Genomic DNA, 19,572 nt, shown 5'->3' on the forward strand with positions numbered 1-19,572 from the left:
CACTACATGGTGAAATCACATAAACACTACTCAGGTTTGATTGAGCCCCCATGGAAGGAACACAGATACCCACAAGTGCCACTGGTGTGCCTACATTTGCCACAAAATGTTTAAAAGGCCGCTTTTTATAGGTTTATTTTTTTTTTACTTTTCAGAAGCAGGTGAGACAAGCACACTGTTCTATGCAAGCCCTTCTTATCATGCATGCAAGTGTCCAATTCGAAAACGGTATTGCAGAGGTTGGGTTCAGAGGCGTTTTTTGTTTTCATTCCTGTGTGGGATCCATAGGGCCCATTAACAACACTGAAATATGTTGACTTCATTTCATGAATAGTTCACATGCTCAAAAGTTACAATAGAGGGTTGTTCTATTCAGGTAAACAGCATACTCGTGCGCACACATTGTATTTAATATCAGAAGTAAATATTTCAAAATTAGCGCCCTTGCTCCTCCTACTTAACCTGTGGTTTGCTTGTCCATAGGATCAATCAATTGACCACTGGGTAGGAATCAAAAAAAGTAGTCAGCTCTGTTTCGTGAGAATTGAATGCAGATACCTAATCACCGCCTATTGGTTCCGCTATTGTCCCACTCTTTTGATTAGGTGTTGCACCTATAAAACAAAGGAGTGAATAAGACTATATAATTTACTCATTTCATCTTTCATTTAAACGACATCCCTTCCCGCTCTCTGTGATGTTGCTTTCTTTGACCCCACTGCAGTTCAATTTGCACAGCTCTTCTAAAAGTTTGGTACCACTTTATGGCGAAATAGCTCTGCAAATTCCAAGTTATTAACTAAAGTGTGAAGCTTAAGGATGAGCGTAATTGGTTGCACCCCAAGGATAATGAAGTGCTGCTCTCTGCCGTAGCTCGTTGCTTCGGTGCTGTCTTTGCTCTCCACCACAGCATTCTTTCTCCTCACCACTCATGTCAGGTCAATACTGGCACAGAAGAGCACGCCTGCCAGGTTATGCCCGGGGGAGAGCAACTATGCCTTAACTCAGCTTATGTGAAAGGCGGGGGTGAAGAAGCATTATCCATGTCAGGTGCGATCAATACAGAATCATGAAAGGAGACAGGAGAGTACTTAGTTTAAAAAAAATAATTTTGTTTGCAATACATCAAAACAGACGCAGGCTTTGCAGCAAATGTCAGTGTTAAATAAGCATAACAACATTTAACCTATTGGTTTAGAGCAAATCCATGCACTGTTAAACATGTCACAGCTGATATTCGTTTCCCCTTAAGGTTCTGTCATTTTAATAATATAGGTAAATGGATGTTACAGATGTGAGCACAGTGGGCACAAGAACCTGCTCTTAGGATGAAGGCAGTAATTTGCTAAAGGAGCTGGCCGCGGTTTTTCCTGACATTAAATAACATATGTTAAGGGAGTCGAGTTATGATCAGCATTGATAAATAGCTTACACTGCTTCACGTTAAATATACTGTGCAGGCAGATCAATGCTCTCCCAGGAGGGCTGCAACGCCCGAGATAACCATTACCAGCTCCAGCAGGCCTAATGCATTTCACTGTAATTCGTTATCTGATATGTGTGTGTTTATTTGCACTGCTTACAGTAATAAAATATCAATATTTAAATTAAACACGTTCCATACCTGACAAGCACAATCAGCATTTCGGTGTTTAAGACGCACGAATATGTCCTGGGATTGTTAAAATTAGATGGAGTTTAAAAATAGCAATGGTGAAATTAAGTGCGGCAGTCAGACACAAGCTGTCTTCTGCAGAGGAAGGTTCACGCTATCTGACATGAAAGGAAAACAAACAGGGTGGGAAAATGAAAAGAAGCAAATCAGAGTTCATTGTTGGCCGGCCAATCAGAGAACGAGGCTCGAGGGATCACCAATCAGGAGCTGCATTACATGCCCGCTTAGGAGGAGGGGGTGCTCCATCGTGCGCTGAAACGCCGTGCATGGCTTTCTGATACCAAAAGACAGCGCACACTTCACCGCAGCCTCAGAGTGCAGCTGGCAAAAGCCGAAAGACTTGCATATAAACCATTCTCTGCCAAGGCAGGCGCTCCGGCGGTTGCTTTCGCTCCTAGTTATTTCTTACCTGCATTTCTGTACTCTTTTTTGTCCCTTCTTGTGCTCGCCATTGGGATTGTTTCATTGATAAGGATGCGGCGGCGGCTGTTAAAACATTTGTCTGGAGCAGGCTGCCCGGAGCCAGGCTTCGACTCTAAGAAGCTGGAGTGATAGTGAAGGGCAGAGGGGGAGCCCCAGCATCACAGACGGGTCTCAGTCAGTCCACTTCTTTCATGCATCCACGGAGAAACAAACTTCGTGGTCAAATCTAGTGCCCTTCTTGAGGAACAACGGAGAGGTAAAGTCTTTTCTTCCTTTGAAGCCTTCCTGAAAATGTCTGAATTGTTTTGTAGTAGAGTTATAGAGGGAAAAAAAGAAATGCAAATGACTGGTCAATGTATGGCGCAAAAAGTAAAATCTTTTTGTAAATTGTGGTCTTCCTGATGCATGGATATTTATGTCACAAACATGTTGAGTAGTTCAATGTGTCTATTTGCTGTACATCACTACTACATGTGTTCTAAAGTTAATTAAAAAGTGTCACTAAAAGTAATCTTTTGTAGTTGATGTGTACAGAAATGCTGAGAGCCTCAGTTTCTTTTTCTTTTATGGTATTTTAAGGCAAACCTACATACGTACAGTAGGTACTGAGCAGAGGTTCAAGGCGTTGATTGCTATTCATAGAGGTCAAGTACAATGAACCGTGACAGCTCAGGTAAACATATACACGTGAGACTCAAAGCAATGGCGACTCTCTCTTCACTTGATATTCCAGTGCTGTCTCCTGTGGTGGGTAGGCATCTGAATCTATGGCAGCACACTTTAGAAGAACCGTGGGCTCGCATTAGTGCTGTGTGTTGTGTTCCCTAAAAAGAAGTGGCGGTCTGTGCCCCCCAAATTAGGCAACATGTGCCTTTAAATAAAAAAGGCACTGTTTTCTTCAGTAAAGGCTGTTGATGCACCGAATGCTTCGAAGCGGTACAGTTGGTCCCTGTGGAACACTCACACCCCTTCTCAGGCAGGACCCCTGAACCGAGTACAGTAGCTTCAAAATAGTGAAGGTTAAATGAATGATCTCGAGTGAAGCCTGAATGAATGCATATTGAGCTATGTGGTTAGATGTAATAGGTTTTAGTTTTGGGAAGAAGGATTTTTGGTGTCACTGTGTCCAAGCGACCATGCAGACTGAAGGAAATGGCCACTGTGAGACTAGTGCCTTTCAGAGCTGTCAGAGTTCCCTCAAGTTGCTGTTGTTTCATATATTAGCATAACTGGATGTGTAAAGAAAGTAGCCACATTACAGGTTTTAATTTCAACTCTGGGCTTCTTTGGATGTTAGGGATGTGCCTGTATCATGTGTCCATCGCCACGTGGTTTATTTGTTCATTTCAGTAGACGTTTTATTAGCAGTTGCATTTCCTACTATCCTGCTCCGATCAAGCATTTTGAAATAATTCGCAAACAGTCTCTGAAGCAGATATGCGCATGAAGCTTGCATTTTGTCCTAGTGAATTTCAGGCATTAAAGGGGTGTTTTTCAAGCATCCTCCACTAGTCACGTTATCAATCGCACACATCCACATAGAACTGAACCAGTACATATCTGAATTGGCTGGTCATCACTTGTGAAAGAAACCTGGCATGAAAGTGAAAAGTGGCGGTAAAATGAATGTAGAAGTTTTTTTTTAGAAAAAAGCAATAAATGTGCAGTTGGATACGTTTTATCTACATGTATTTTCTCAATAAAACACATTGATCGGCAAAGAGCAACTACAAGTAATGATCTTTTAAAAGGAGCAAGAGTCTTGGATGCTATGAGAAGTGAGCGTGTAGATTGAATGTGAACAGTTAATTCCTGATTAGAATGTTACTTATGTGTGTATTTGTTTTAATTGACTGAGCCAACAGAAGCAACACCTCTATTCACAAAGGCATTTTCAAGTTTTTAAAGTAGCACTCCCCTTCTTTGGTAGCTTCTCTGTTACTCTTAAAAGGCTTTTGGAAATGGCCACAAAACATCTAAAATGGGAATAAAATTGGAATATTCAGAGAATATTCATATGCAATTAGAACCGATGGAAATAACAGTGCCTTGTTCACACTTTTAATAATAATGAGTTGGCTGCTTCTAGGCTGACTCACAAATGCATATTAGTGTATGTATGAGTACTCCTGTAGTACTACTTCCCATGCTCATAAATCCTTTTATGATTTGGCCACTTAGATTTACATTAAGTGTACGTGAAATTCACGTAATTTGCTTTCAGGCAATAACGTGGAATGTCAGAAAAATGACATAAAACTATGCATAATTATGTGAAAAGTAAATCCATCATTAGAGCTATATTTTTGTGTGAAATGTGCACTCCTGTCAACTTTTAATGCAAGGATGCATTTCGCAGTAAAAATAGCACAAAATACACCAGTGGCATGAGCAACATTTACTCGCCTTCTGGCCTTTCTCGGAATTCCTGAGTGCTCGTCGTAAAAATGTCAGTGTATTACTGCATATAGCACCCAATTATCCAACATGGTGTAATGGCGGCATTTCAGAAGTTTTGCATAAGCGTAACGTGAAGTTTCCGAAAATACATGAATTGATCAGGAGTAATTTACATTTCATCTGGGCCTAGTTTGCATAGCCCCTTGAAATCAAAATATTGATTTATTCCAGTAAGTGGGGTTAAAGTGTGATATCAAAATGTCAATGGCTACCAAAGGTTTAAATACTTTTTTTAGCCAATCATTTGATTGATTGACTCTATCACTTGTTATTTAGTGCATTACACAAGAAAAACGAACATCATTGCTGTCATTATTCACAAACTAGTGTCAATAAATATGATAATGGTGATAACCCTGAATGTTCTCAGGTGAAGACAACTCAACAGAAGAGACAAGCATTGGCAAACCCAATAATTCTGGTATCGGCTGACAGTCTTTTGGATTTGTCAATGCTTTGTTTTGTTTTTGTTTGTCATGGTTTTTGCATAACGGTATTATTGGGGAAACAGCTGTGCCCTCATCAGTCTAAATTAAAAACAAACATTGTGTTAGATCAAAAATATTTCTTGGTATCAAAAAGCATACATTGATAGGGCAGTCAGGGTCACTAAATGGAACTACTTTGTGGTGGACCTGTTTTCTTATTATAGAGCAGAATACCGTCACTCACATTGAAGTTAGCCAATGGCTGAAGTGTGCTCATACATTGCTCAATACTGTATGCTGTGGAAGGCAGAAGAAACATGTTAAGGAACCAATAACAGACCAGTAGACGAAAAGGGCTGGATGAAAGCCCTTGTAAGTTTGTACATATCATTTTGGTGAAATCAAAAGACCTTGCCTAGCACCAGACCTAAAAATTAAGTTTTACAATTGGTTAACTGGCATTTTGTCTGCATAGCTATTTAACTGATTATTAATTTAAAATACATATAATTTGCACATTATTAAGTTTGTTACACCAGTCACTTAATAGACTAGCAATTCAAACTGGGCTATTGACTAGCGGGCTGATTTACACAGATTTGTCTGTGAGTGTTAGCGTTTTACTTTTGCTTAATTGTGGCATTTTTCTGTGAATATGCATGTCTTAGTCCTGAAACATTATCTGCCACTCACACCATAGCCTTGAGTAAGAAACAACAACTCAGTGCTTAATTTGTAACAGGATAAGTTCATGGGCTAAAGGTTTTTCTGAACAACCTGTCTCCATGCTGGTGAATACTAGGGTTGCACATTACCGAGGTTAAATAATCTTGATTATACCTAATGCTTATATCTTACCAAATTGTACACGTTCAGTCTCTTTATGTAACTCTTCTTGGTAGTTTTTTTACCCCTGCTTTCTCCCTTTGTCACTGTGTTCTTATCTTTCGCTTCTCCCTTCTCAGCTTTTGCCTTTCCCTCAATTTCTCTTGATCAATGTCATTCATGAAAAAGAGGTCCTCATCCCCAATAATGAGTGCCCTGAGTCCACCATCTGCAACCACCTGCACGCTTTAAGCACAACAGATACTACCTAAAACTGTTTAGTAAATCAGACCTGGAAATTCAGTAGCAATTAATACCTCAGAAAGGACACAACTGCTGGCATAAAATCCTTTGTGAAACAGCCCTTAAGCATTGAGAATACTAACTAAAACTGTTATGATTGGCACTGAAACCTGACAGCAGAACATTAGCTTAAGATATACCACAATTTTTATAATATAAGTTACTGTAATTTCCATTAAAAATCCTATGTGTGTTATAGGATTCTCAAATCTTGTTACCTTCAATGTGTCCCTTGGGTTAGGTGTCACATACTTAAGAGTCTTAGTGAATGATATACCTTTTCTGGAATTTGTGATGATTAGCTTTTCAGTGATAAAGTCACTCCATAATCCTCACTAACGACTCCTAAATTCCACTTACATACTTGAGAAAATCCCGGCGGCCATGGGTTGAATTACACTAAAGTTTTCATCGATAAGGGTTGGTGGGAACTTTGAACACAAAAGCAACATGGACAGGCAGAGTAGAATTACAGTAGACCAGTAAAATAAGTGGATGATATGCGTTAAAACAATTCAATCGCATAAAAATACAATTTTGACAAGTCGGGAAAATATGCATATTCTGTACTGTATTACCCTATTAAAAGGTGGAAAAATAAACTGATGTTTTGAAACACCCATGAAGAGTCTAATTATATAAATCACTTACTACTATCTCCATCCTAAAAAGCAGAATTGAAGATCGAACCATTAAATTAGTACAATTACAATGATGGCGATTCAGCACTATTGAGGGTAAAGTGGCCAAGTGTCCATCACTGATTTTTCTTAGTACATCAGCAAAAAAAATATAGAATTGCCCCAATCACGCCAGTGTCCTCAGTAAGTTATCTAGTTTTAGGGTTAGATTACCATAGCTTTAGGGGGTGGATGGTCCACTGGCCACCACCAAGGCTCCACTCTAAGAATTGCAATTTTACCAAACAGGTGCAACGTTTAAAACACCTGGTCAGTTAACTCTCTTTGCCCCAATACAGAAGGACGCAGTGGACCACTCCGCCCCCAAGGCTATGGGACATTTTTTTTATCTTGGTGTATGCACCCAGATTGTTGATATATTCAAACTTTAAAGTCTGTGCACTTGCATTGTAGACTACGAATAGAGACATGAACTAACTTTAAAGAGTCCTGATTCCTAAATGCAGTTTTTCCTCCATGCCTACCTATTAACGGGTGCATGGTTTTTAAGTTGAAAACATCCAGAGTTCAATGTTCTCTATTCTCATTTGTCAAATGCCTGCGCTTCTGTTTGAATCCCCCCGCATATTTCACTTTTCAGTCATAGGGTGAATTCAACTCATCAAGCAAGTCACGTTCGTGTCTACTGCAGTCTTTGACTTCTCTGTTTTCCATCCATGTAAAAAAACACCAAATCACAGCGCCTTTCAAACACATTGGCCACCCATAACAGGCAAATAGGGCAAAACAATAGGTACAACAATCCACTAGTCCAGTGATAAATCGGAAAGTTGGCACATCCCAGCTTTCCTTAGATACTTCAATCCAACAATAACACTGACACAAGAGTTAATAGTATTTTCGTCCTAGCGTCAGAAATTAAGAAAGTGTTAACATTCAGAGACACTCTACAAAGTCAACGCTAGACAGCGGGTCCCAGATAAGCCCAATACCGAGGAAATGTTTGATACTGTGTGCAGTTTTCTACCTTAAAGATCACCAATCCTAAACTAACCTATGCCCAAATGTAAATGAAAGTGATTCTCTTAATGCCTTTTATAGTTACTGTAAGCCCAAAACAGGCTCACATTTCGAAAGGTAGAGTGCTTTCATTGCTTGAAAAATCTCGTAACTATTACACTTGAAAGTGCACGCATATGATGAGGAAGTACCAAATCAGGGGGCATCCGTGCTGTATCTGGAACCAGAAAAGATAACATTGAACATAAGGCATTTGGAATGACTCTTCCTACATCAAGCCAAAGATCAAAAATTCCAGTGGTATTTCTCAAAGAATGTCATAATTACACAAATACTTTACTGTTATTTTGTGATTCACTAAACATCTTTGTTAGATTTGTAAACGTTGGTGTTTCATTCTTTTACATATCTTGACCTTGAGTCCAATTAAGACACTCCCATTAGGCATTCGGAAATGTATTTGTTTTTTTTGCACCGACCTGTCAGTACTATGCCCACTTTTTTGCTGCTGCTCGTCATATGCTCAAAAAAGGGCATTGTGCCCACAGACACCATACGTTGCACCTCACATGTCTTTTGTTTTTCTTTATTTTCTCAAGCACACTTTTTTTATGTACACAAATTTTACTTCACTTCAAAATACGTTTATTTCGAACACTAGGGTCATAAAAGCTCAAGTACCCAAATATAAATGCATAATAAATAGTTTAAAACTGTACATTAAATATAAAATAGTACTATTCGAAGAAAATAGAAAGCCTAGATGTTGCAATATAGATAAAATAGCCAACATACCATCACATAAAATGAACAGATCACTCTATTAAGTTTCTACATTGCGCTCTGAATTTTAGCCACTGAGACAAAGGGGCTGGTATCCGATCTTAAAATTCGTAGGGCCACACAGTGATTGTGCATGCCCGAGCATCTGCAAGTGGGGGCTAATCAAGAGCTGCGTGGGCGAGCGTAGGCTAGGCAGACAATGAAAACATGAGCAACACTCTCCACTGAGAGTGTGCAGGCTGGGCAAGCATCCGTGGACCACCTAGCAGTAAAATATTTCAGCAGTAAGGTACCCACTCAGAACTGGAAGCATAACCTCCGATTTAGAGGGGCAGTAACCAAGTCCCAATACTCCTTGTATGTACGCACAGGCTAACATAAAACAAGTCACAAGACAGCCTGGAGGAGGCAGGCTTCTTAAAGTCGTTCACCGCTACAGTTTCCCAGTAGAGTAACTTCAATGCTTTCTTGGATGGGGAAAATAAAGAGGCCGGGTTGTCCCAGACATCTGAGAGGCCTAAGGTGTTAAATGATTTTTTTTGTTCAAAAGCCATGTTACTTTGTGGAATTGATCTGCCTCCATAACATCCTGTAGTGCTAGTGCTGGGGGTAGAGAAGCAAGGTTGTGAATTAATTTATTCTCCACACTAGTGAGTGAGTCTAAGTTGGAAAAGGCCCACACTTCTGCCTCGTAAAGGGTAGAGCCTTGGCCTCATAGATACGTAGTGCTGGAGAAATGTGTCTGGTATAAGAAGTAGAAAATTCTTTATAAAGAGCACCCGTTATTTGTCTAAGCTTCAGAGCAGCTTTATCGATATGTGGTTTCTAAGACTTGCTTTTAGAAAGCATAATACCCAAGCAGGTGAAACTATCCACCATCTCAAGAGGAGCATCCCCCAGGACAACACGTTTCTTGAATGATCTATAAGGGTTGAAAGGCATCAGCTTAGTTTTGTTTGTGTTGATCTCCAGACCCGGAGAAAAACAGAACTCCTGAAAGTGATGTTGAAGCTTCTGTAGCCCACTTGGGGTCTTGGAGATCAACAACGTGTCATCCGCAAATACAAGGATAGGAATTATGTATCCAGGCAGCCAAGGGTAATCAGCTTCAACTAATAAGAAAGAATCAGCATCATTAAAAAAACAATAAAAACACTTTAGGGGCCAGAATGCAACACTGGCGGACTCCACCCAGCATAGGGATTTTCTTAATTAGTTGACCATGTTCCCCACACCTGATTTGCGCAACGTTTTCCTCATGGAAGCCTCTAACCAGGGCAAGAGGTCTGGTGGCATCTTCATGTTATGCAAAAACTGCCAGAGTGTGGAATGTGGTAGTGGTACTATATCGAAAGCAGATCTGAGATCCCCAAACACAATGTACAAAGCCATTGCCAATTATAACACTACACCAATATAACTAAAGGAAATGGAACACCTGTTCAATGGTGAAAATCTTTGTCCAAAAGCCCACTTGGTACTGGCTAAGGATGTGTTCATCAAACATCGTGTCCTGTATCTTAGCCAACAAACATTGGGACAAGACTTTCTGTATGCAGTAGATTAAGATAATCAGTCTGTAGTTGTTAGGACGAGACCTGGCTATTTTTTGTGTATAGGCTGACCTTCCATGTACAAAAACTGAAAGAGGTTCTTCAATCCAAGATGTCATAAATGGCATTATGCCCCGGAATGTTGAAGATGATGAGAGCCCTACTCTGTAGCATCCAATATACAGTAATGCTGTATTTGTAGTAATTATCTGACTCCACTGTGTGAACACATGCCTAATCCTTTGTACTGTATGTTATATGTTGATGATTGTTAATTGAAACGAATTATACACATTTAAAAAAATGGCATTATGGAAGTTTGGCAGGGTGACATCACTGTAGGGTTAATGGGGTTATTTGTCGGAGCGTCTGAATAGAGGTCAGAAAAAGAATCAACTCATACCACAGGGGCAATGTTGTTCAATTGGAACCATAGCTCCATTGTGCGCTAAAAGTTGCCAAAACAGGATGGCATCTTTAGATAGTCAGGCTTCATGGAGAGTATTCCTCGTCTGAGAATCCCAATCCCTCTTGGCATGACTGATGGAGTCTTTGTAGGCTGTTCTAGCTAGGGAAACTTTGAGAATATCTTTAATCTGATTGCACTGGCTAGGGAGTGCTGCGCTTTTCTGCATTTCTTGTTGAACCAGGGAGTGCTTTTGCAAGTGCGTGCTTTAGATTTTGCCAGAACAACAAAGTAAACAGCAATGCATTAAAAAACAAAACTCATGAGTGCTAATCAGTTTATCAGAATGAACAAGTCATCCTTCATCAAGTCCTGCCAGGTCAGCAGTGACAGCTGCATTCCACATTATTATGCAAGCAAGTGCATTCACATGCATAAAAATGCTCACTGATTAAGGGGCCAGATGTACATAGCATTTTTTCAGTCGCAAATCTGATTCTGAGTTTGCTACTGAAACGTGCTTTTTGCAATGTACTAAACCCAAGGAATCACTATTTGTAAGGCATGTGCTGTGGGCATCCCTTCCATATAGCAATTTCTATCCATATGAATTAAAGATTTATGTTGAAACAGAGTTCATAAATCATTGAAAAGTTAGCAACCTTCAAGTTGGCTTGGCCCATTTGCAAATGGGAAGGGGTCCCTCAGGGACCCTTTCCGCCTTTGTAAATGTTTAAAAAAGTTTTGGTGTTGGAATCTGGTAGAAAGGCTTATGACTATATAGACGGATATCCCGTAGGCACTCACTGTAGTTGTTGGGGGCTGGAACGATGTCATGGAGCTGGCCAGGGACAGATGGCGGGCGGGGGGTGCTCCGGAGAGTGGTCGCCCCACACGACTGCACTCCTTAGTGACGGGACTTGATTTGGTTGGGGTATGGCGGCGACTTCACGGTGATAGCCGGGAATTCACCTTTTTGTCTGTGGTTCATGATTCGTATTCCAGAATTGACTATCTTTTTGTTCCCAGAGTGGTGGTGGGCAGGGTAGTGTCGTCGGAGATTCTGCCCCAGGGCCTGTTAGACCATTCCCCGGTGGCCCTCACGGTCCACATAGGTCTGGGAAATCAGCCGCTTAGGTGGCGCCTCTCTGTATGGAATTTGCAGAATATTGACTACAAAGATAACATGAGTGAAGCTATTGATCACTACCCGACTTGCTAATGTGGGGTCCGTATCTAGTGCCGAGACATTGTGGGAGGCACTAAAGCCCACACTGAGGGGGGTGAATATTTACTGGTGTGCAGCAGTGCGTAGGGAGCGTAAGGCAGAGCTGCTGCGAGTGGAAGCAGGAATGGAGGTACTCGAACGCAAGAGGCAGGGGGAGGCCAGTCCAGGAGGCATTTATTGATGGCTCAACAGAATGATGTGACTCTTCTGATGGACAAGGCCCGCCAAGCTTGGCTGGCGACGCGTAGCAGAGTATATCAATGGGCGCCAAGTCCAGCAAGATGCTACACCGTCTTTGTCAAAGTACCTTCCATTCCCAGACCCTGCCAGGAGTCCTGGACCCGGAGGGTGAGCTGCTTACAGACCCCCAAAAGCTTTGCCGAATATTATGCCGATCTGTACTCTCCCCAAGAATGCCTACCTGCTGCTGTGATTGATAAATTCATAACCGACCTCTCACCTAAAACTGTGTCAGATGAGGTGTGGGAGCAATTGGAGCTCCAAATGACGGATGAAGAATTGGGCACGGCCCTGGGGGAGCTCAACCCTGGGAAGGAGCCGGGACCCAATGGATTCCCCAGTGAATTTCTTGTGCACTATTTTTTACAGCTAGCCCCTCACTTTCGACCTGTGGTGGAGGAGTCTCGTAAGCGAGGCTCCCTACCCCCGGACTGGAGATATGCGGAGGTGGTGGTGTTCCACAAACCTGGCAGGCCCCCGGATCAACATGCTTCGAATCGTCTGATTTCCCTCTTAAATGTAGAGGCAAAGGTTCTGGCCATGGCCTTGGCCAATCGCCTCTTGCCCCACATGTCCACTCTGGTACACCCTGACCAGGCTGGGTTCATGCCTCAGAGGGTGTACAAGCACAACATTAGGCGAGCGCACGTGGCGATGGTGGCCATCCGGCGTGTGGGGGAACCGGCGGCGCTTTTACTGGCAGACAAGGACAGGGCATTTTACTCCCTCAGTTGGGTGTATCTATTTGCCTTGTTGAGAAGACTTAATCTGGTAGCAATCTTTCTCTCATATTTAATGCTCTTATACACAGATCTGACAGCGTTGGTGTGAGTGGCTGGGATGATCTTATACACTTTCTCTTTCAGATGGCGCACGCGACAGGGCAGTCCTCTGTCCCCATACCTATTTGCGCTAGCTATGGAGCCTCTGGCTGCATGGGTGCGTATTGGTGCGCAGGTCCTGGGATCTGAGTGGGTGCCAGGCCTGTCCAATAGAATCACATTATACGCGGATGATGTCCTATTTTTTTTTACAGATATGGACAGGACGGGCGGGGGCTATTGCGCATTATGCAAATCTTCGGGGAGACCTCGGGACTAAATATGAACCATCGTAAGTCGACATTATGGGTTCTGAGGGATCAGTCTGGAATGGGCGCATGAGCTTCCTCAGTTCAGTTGGCGGTGGGGGGGACTGAAATATCTGGGTGTGTTATCAGATGTACCCGCAGTCTCCTGGGAGCGTATTTGGTTCCAGTATGGGAGCGGATCCGCGAAGACTTCAAGGCCGGGTCTCGCATGCCCCAGTGGTTATATGGCAGATCGGTGATATTCAATTCAGTGGCGCTCCCTTGGCTCCTCTATCAGCTGCAAAACAATCCATATCAGATCCCGCTCGATGGTTCTGTCAGGTGAATGCGGCGCTGGGGCAGTTTCTGTGGGGGGGAGGGGAAGGTGCGTGTAGCTCTACGCACATGCTTTCTCCCCACCTACTGCAGGAGGTTAGGATCCTCTGATGTTCTTTCTTATTATCAAGCATCGCATCTGCTAGTCCTCAACAAGTGGTAGTACTGCGATAGGGGAGACCCGGCATATACAGTTGAGTGGCAACTCATGGGGCACTGCTCACTATATGCAATTTTATACTTGGCACCCTTGCGGGGGTTGCTTCTGTCGGTTACGCAAGTTGTGTTCCAGATCTGGAGACAGGCATTGCAATGCATTGAGTGGTGGAACACACTGACCCGGGAAACCCCCCTCTGGGACAATGGGCGTTTACCAGGCATCTCAGTCCTGGGTGATGTTATGAGGGGCCAGATGCTCAAATCCTTTCAAGATCTTCAGAAAGAATTCCTCATGTTTCGGTCCCAGTTTTATTGCTATCTTCAATTTCGACATGCCCTAACCCCCCGCTTGGAGGGTCGGGAGTCATTACTCGAATTGAATCCACTGGAGGCAGAAGTCTTCACGGGAGATTTAACTGACCGGAAAATTTCCTGGATATACCAGTCCCTGGTTATACATTGCTCCCTCACACTACAGAAGTTTCGGGGGGATTTGGAGGAGGACATAGGCACACTAGGGGAGGAGGACTGTACCGAGTGCCTGGCGGCCCCACTGGGGCGGCTATAGCAATGCAACTTCGCCTTGTCCAGTTAAAGTATTTACACAGGGTTTACTTTACTCAAGTGTGTTTGTGGAGGGCAGGACTGATCATTTCTCCTATGTGTCTTCGCTGCAGTCGAGAGAAGGGTACATTCATTCATACAGTCTGGTGTTTTCTCTCCCTTGACCGCTTTTGGAGGGGGTTGTTTGCCTGTCTTTCGGAGGTCCTGGGGTGGAAGCTCCCAAGCACACCGCAGCTGGCCCTACTTCATGTCATGGAGGGAATAGGAGGCAACATTTATAAGGGACACCTCATGCATCTGGGTCTCACTCTGGCGAAAAGGGACATTGCCAGGACATGGAAGGCGCCAAGGGCCCCATCAGTTGCCGCATGGAAAAATGGGCTGGATTTCTGCTTGCCGCGGGAACAACCTATCTTTGTCACTAGGGGGTGCACACTACAAGATCTGGAAACGGTGGGCGGATTATCGGGGCTGTTATTAGAACTGCCATCAGCAACTCCCTTGGGATAACTCATATGTACATCTTTGGACAGTGGGGATATGATGCGGGGGGGGTGGAGGGGTGCACCCCGTCTGTTATGAATATACTTTGCGGGCAGGACTATGCGGAACTTGTACGATCAGTGGGGGGGGAGTTGGGGTATTAATTTCATTGTTAGATATATATGTTTGGATTTCACTTGAAAAAGTCAAAGTCATCATATCTGTATGGTTGGATTGTGCAGCTGTCTCTGGGGTCCAGTGCTCTGCAAAACATGTGCAACTTGACAAATACAATTTGTTTAAAAAAAAAAGTTTGGGTTTTGGGGAGTAGGCAGTGGTTTATGGGACCACTGCAAACTCTCAAACAAACTTAAACAAAAACTGTTCTGTATTAAACACAGCCCTGTTTCCTTTAGGAAACACTAGCTGTATTTCAAATAAATGTTTGGTTTATTTTTCATAGCCATGGTCATCTGCTGAACCTAGCAGGCCATCATCCTTGTGATGGCCTCCAATCGTAGTGAGTTTCAATTTGCGACATACCTCAATACATTTTATGAGGTCGGTCTTATTGCATCCTACTACGATTTGGAACTTTAAGAACCGACCTAATAGTGCATACATTAGGTAGGCATTGGCAGATAGAATATACTGTTTTTCACATTCACTATTTATTTGTTAATAAAACTAAATAATCTGATTGGATTTTAATTTGCTTTGCCACCTTTACCCTTATTTCAGTAGTATCAATTATGCTGTATATATTTCCAATCGAAAAACTTTAGTTAAAAGGTTGCCCATAGAGTGTTTTTGGTCACTGTTGACAAAGTGGTTTTAATTATGCCAATCTTTGTCAAAAATATTTTCTCTCTCTAAGGAGATACGTCATGACTCAAGCCATTGAATGGTAATCATCAATGAACTGCACCCTTGCTTATTACATGTCACTTATAAGCATAGCATGAAATCTGTTATTTCAGAAGTGAGAAAGATAATTTACACATTGAGAAGTTCAAGATGGTTGCAAATCTAAAGAGGAGTGGACATTCGATCAAAATTCACCCAAGATCATACCAAATGATGTCTCTAGGGTATTACACCCAGAGATCTACATGCCTCTCGCAAGAAATTAAATGTTAGATCTAAATGATTCTTCCATTAGGAAGAGACTAAACATTATTGCCTTCATGAAAGGTTAGCCAAGAGATAAATCCTTCTAGCCCAAAAAATCTTTCTATTTATTAAGGATGGTTATAAAGTGTGGATGTTTTTTTTCCAGAACTTTACTTCAGATGTTGAGGCATTGGCGATTGTTGAATAATGTAGAATGTAGGGGTGTCCCACCTAGAGGTAGTTCATCTCTTAAGGTTTTTGTAACATTGTCCCTAAGGTTGTATGCCACAGTGTCCAACTCAAGAACCTGCACAGTGTATCTTACTAAACTATGGAGTTATGTCCATATGGCCTTACAGAAATTGTCTTGACAGTCGCAAATGAATATCTGTCAACCTCTTGACTTAAAACTGTGTGCCATGTGAAGTGTTTAAGTGGGTAATAATGTTGATGTGAATAGAAAATTGGCCACATCTGTAGCAAGTTGAATTACTACAAAGGGTCCACAGACCCTTTAGGATGTTGTCATACTGATTGTATGACCTCATCAGTGATATCTTGAATTAATTCATTTGAGGTATCATCAGTGATATCATAAATTATGTCATTTAACATGTCATGTGCAAAGTAATATGCGAGGTCATAAGCAGTGCATGATTGGTGTTCAAGTTCTAGTTAGCTCAGTAAACCTTAACTGGTGAAGTTCAGATTTTGTATTGTTATAAAACAATAGTTTTATTTTACTTTTGCAAGATCTAACTAAAACTTAACTTTAGCTTTTGTGTTTTTTCAGTAAATTTGTATTTTTTTAAAGTAAGCTAAAATCTTAGCGTTCTACCTATCTATAACATCACTTTAAGCTTTGTTTTAAAGAATTACGCTCTAAGAAGGCTAAGGAGTTGTGCCTCTGTGCCGATGCCTCACTTCCCCACTCCCAGCACTTAGGGATAAATATGTATATCTTGTATTTTTTTCCTTTGCACTCACTATGACTGTAAAAACGATGACTGACTGCCTAATGACAAACATTGTCAGCTTATTCCTTGTCCACATCATTAATAAAAACAGTGCACATGTTATGCTTTACATTGTCGAGTAAAGATTAGGGTGCTGCTTACCCGTAAATATTTACTTTTTAAGTCTGTAAGAGTTAAAAAGCACATCACAAGCTAGCACCAGTCCAGAACGGTACATGTTAGCCAGACAATCTTGTTTGCTCATGTAATTTGTATTAGTATTGGCTGCTGGAAAGTATACCCTGTATTGAAGTGACTTGACTGTCATGAAAAATTAGGCACAGTAGGTTGATTGATTTATGCAACACCAGAAGCCTCTTCAGCAAGCCAATTGCGCATGCTGAACAGAGAGCTCTTCCCACACTGCTTGTTTATTTTATATAAAAAAAAAATTGATACCAATACCTATGTAGAAACAACACCGAGCGATGCTGAGGAGTATTATGAAAAAAGCGTTATTGTGTAACCAGAGCCTATATCAACATTACAGTGCTGGTGTTGTAGTCAGGGCCTTCAGTTAAATACCCCACACAGGTGTTTGATACAGTATGGGGCAATTAAAGAAAAAAGAACTAAGGGCCATATTATGAGTATGGTGGTCCACAGGACCGCTGTACTACCGGAGGAGGTCCAACCACCGCCACGCTGCGGGTCCGCCGGCAGTATTCAGAGTGTGGCAGTTGGACGACCACAGGATCGCCGGGTATGCCGGTGGTCATGCAGTAGAAGGGGGCAGCAATATGCTGGCGGTGCTGCGTCAGCACTGTCATGCATATTACAAATTGCCTGTCCACTGCCCCTTTTATGGCGGTGAAAAGGCCATGAAAAGGGTGGCAGAGAGGCAACTGCCACTCCTACGGGTGCATGCAGGATGCACATGCTGTGTCCCCCTGGAATGGCACCCTACTTCCTGCATGGTGTGGCATGCATGTCACACAGTGCAGGAATGTGCTTTCATGGCAGCTTCTGCAGATAAGGCATACCTATGAGCCTTATACAGCCTCTGCCGTGAGATCGCCACAGCACCAGCTGCCATGGTTTACAGGCTGGCCGGTCAGTGGGAGGACTTCCATACTCATAATAAGGCCCTATATCTCCACCTATAAAAGTACTCTGACTAATGGTGCAGATGTAATACTTTTTGGAATTCACAAACATTGCCAGTAACATGCTGGGAAAGAAAAGGTTTCTAGGTATCCCACTTGAAATGTCAGGTGACATGTTGCCAGGCTTCCCATTTCCCAAGTGCATAAACTACTTTGCACAGACTTAAGCACTGGGTAAATGTGACAAATGCATATTATGTTTTCATTTTTTTTTCTTCTCCCCAGGCATAAACATGTTCTTCTACATATCCTTGAAGTTTGGAGATGATCCGTTTTGCTCCCTACCCTGAATAGAGACCTACTCTAGACCTTTACTGTGTAGATCTCTGATCATTTACAGGGTGGGAAAGAGTCAGATCGGAGTATGCAAATACATAGAAGTTAACAACTTTGTGGGCATTCATATTCTTACAAGGGTAACCTTGTCCTGCTCACTTCCCACTCTGGCGCAAGTTACCACTGAGCATTTCTCCTGCATCATTGCATAGAAATATGCAGAAATAAACCAATGTACTCCTGCCTGGATTCATTTGTGAATTCCTTGCAGCTACAAATTAAAGCATTTTCGTTTGTAAACACGTTTATGGCTGAAAATGCCTTTATGAATTGCACCTCAATTATGAAACTTCGGTAGCAATTAGTTTTTCAGCATTTCTCATTATTTTACATTTTGCAATAGGATAAGCAGCAATGTTATAAAGGATTCTTATCTGACTGTTGACATTTTTACCACTCAGCAGGGGGTCCCCTCTAGAGATTATAATATCTTACATGCAACGGCAATAAACATGATATGTTGACTCCATGGAAGGTTGTTTCATAACATAAACACGAATATGGATTCATCAAAGATACAGTTAAATTAAAAACTACAGAAAACATGAACAATTCGGTATTCAAAATGTGACGATGTAGGTGGCCGATTACCGGTCGGTAAACCTGAAAATCGGTAAAATTCGGTATTTTAGAATCGGTCAATTTTCATTACCTATATCTAGCCCATAATTCTTTATAACTGTACTCATTTTTGTTGTATGATGAATAAGGACACAGTGGGATAACTCATCCACCACACAGAATCAAAAGACATTTGGAAGCTTTAGACTAATACATTTTTGCCACTATGCCCTGTGAAGACATGGACAGAAGGAGACACAGATTATGCCCTTGTCGATGGCAATGACATGAGGATGATGCGGTGTTTGGTTCACGTCAGTGCTTAATACGTTAAAGAATAAGTGCTGGGGCCCAAAAAGTTTCTCGGTCCAAGCCGGCTCTACTGAATGTTAGAGGTGCTGTATACAAAGGGCTGTGTAGTCTTGATTCCATCTCATGTCTCTTTATTCTCTATTGCTCTGAATCAGAGTCTGTTGAGGGCAAATCAGGTCTGGACCGCAGAAATAGTAAGATGGGCCACACCACCAACTCCAGCTCAAACTAAGCACTGATTCACATGCAGTATTTACCAGAGAATCGGAACAAGAAGCTGATTGATGAGCAATTACTCAAAAGCGGCATTAGGTGGGTTAAACTGCCTCTTTATTTGCAACCTTGGAAATAAATAAAAGGGCAAGAAGTGAATCTGTGAAAGCTGAACATGTTTAAGTGTGTTTTGCCTTTAGCTGACAAATTCATGTTTTAATTGTCTCTGGCTATAGACAGTGCCTAATTTGAGTCTGTGGTTTCCGGTGCCCAGCACCGGCACTTAATCACCACATTGGCACTACAGCTTCACATTTAT

The 19,572-nt window shown here is 42.0% G+C and overlaps 1 long non-coding RNA gene across 1 annotated transcript in view; it reads left to right on the forward strand.

Annotated features, from left to right (window-relative positions):
• The first annotated feature begins 1,984 nt into the window (after nucleotides 1-1,984).
• Nucleotides 1,985-19,572, forward strand: part of LOC147711789 (uncharacterized) — a 411,006-nt gene continuing 393,418 nt past the window's right edge. The window contains exon 1 of the long non-coding RNA XR_015295718.1: nucleotides 1,985-2,354. This is a non-coding gene — a long non-coding RNA (uncharacterized LOC147711789). The remainder of the gene's footprint in view (nucleotides 2,355-19,572) is intronic.

Source organism: Lissotriton vulgaris, chromosome 5 (assembly GCF_964263255.1).
Source record: "Lissotriton vulgaris chromosome 5, aLisVul1.2, whole genome shotgun sequence".
NCBI lineage: Eukaryota > Metazoa > Chordata > Amphibia > Caudata > Salamandridae > Lissotriton > Lissotriton vulgaris.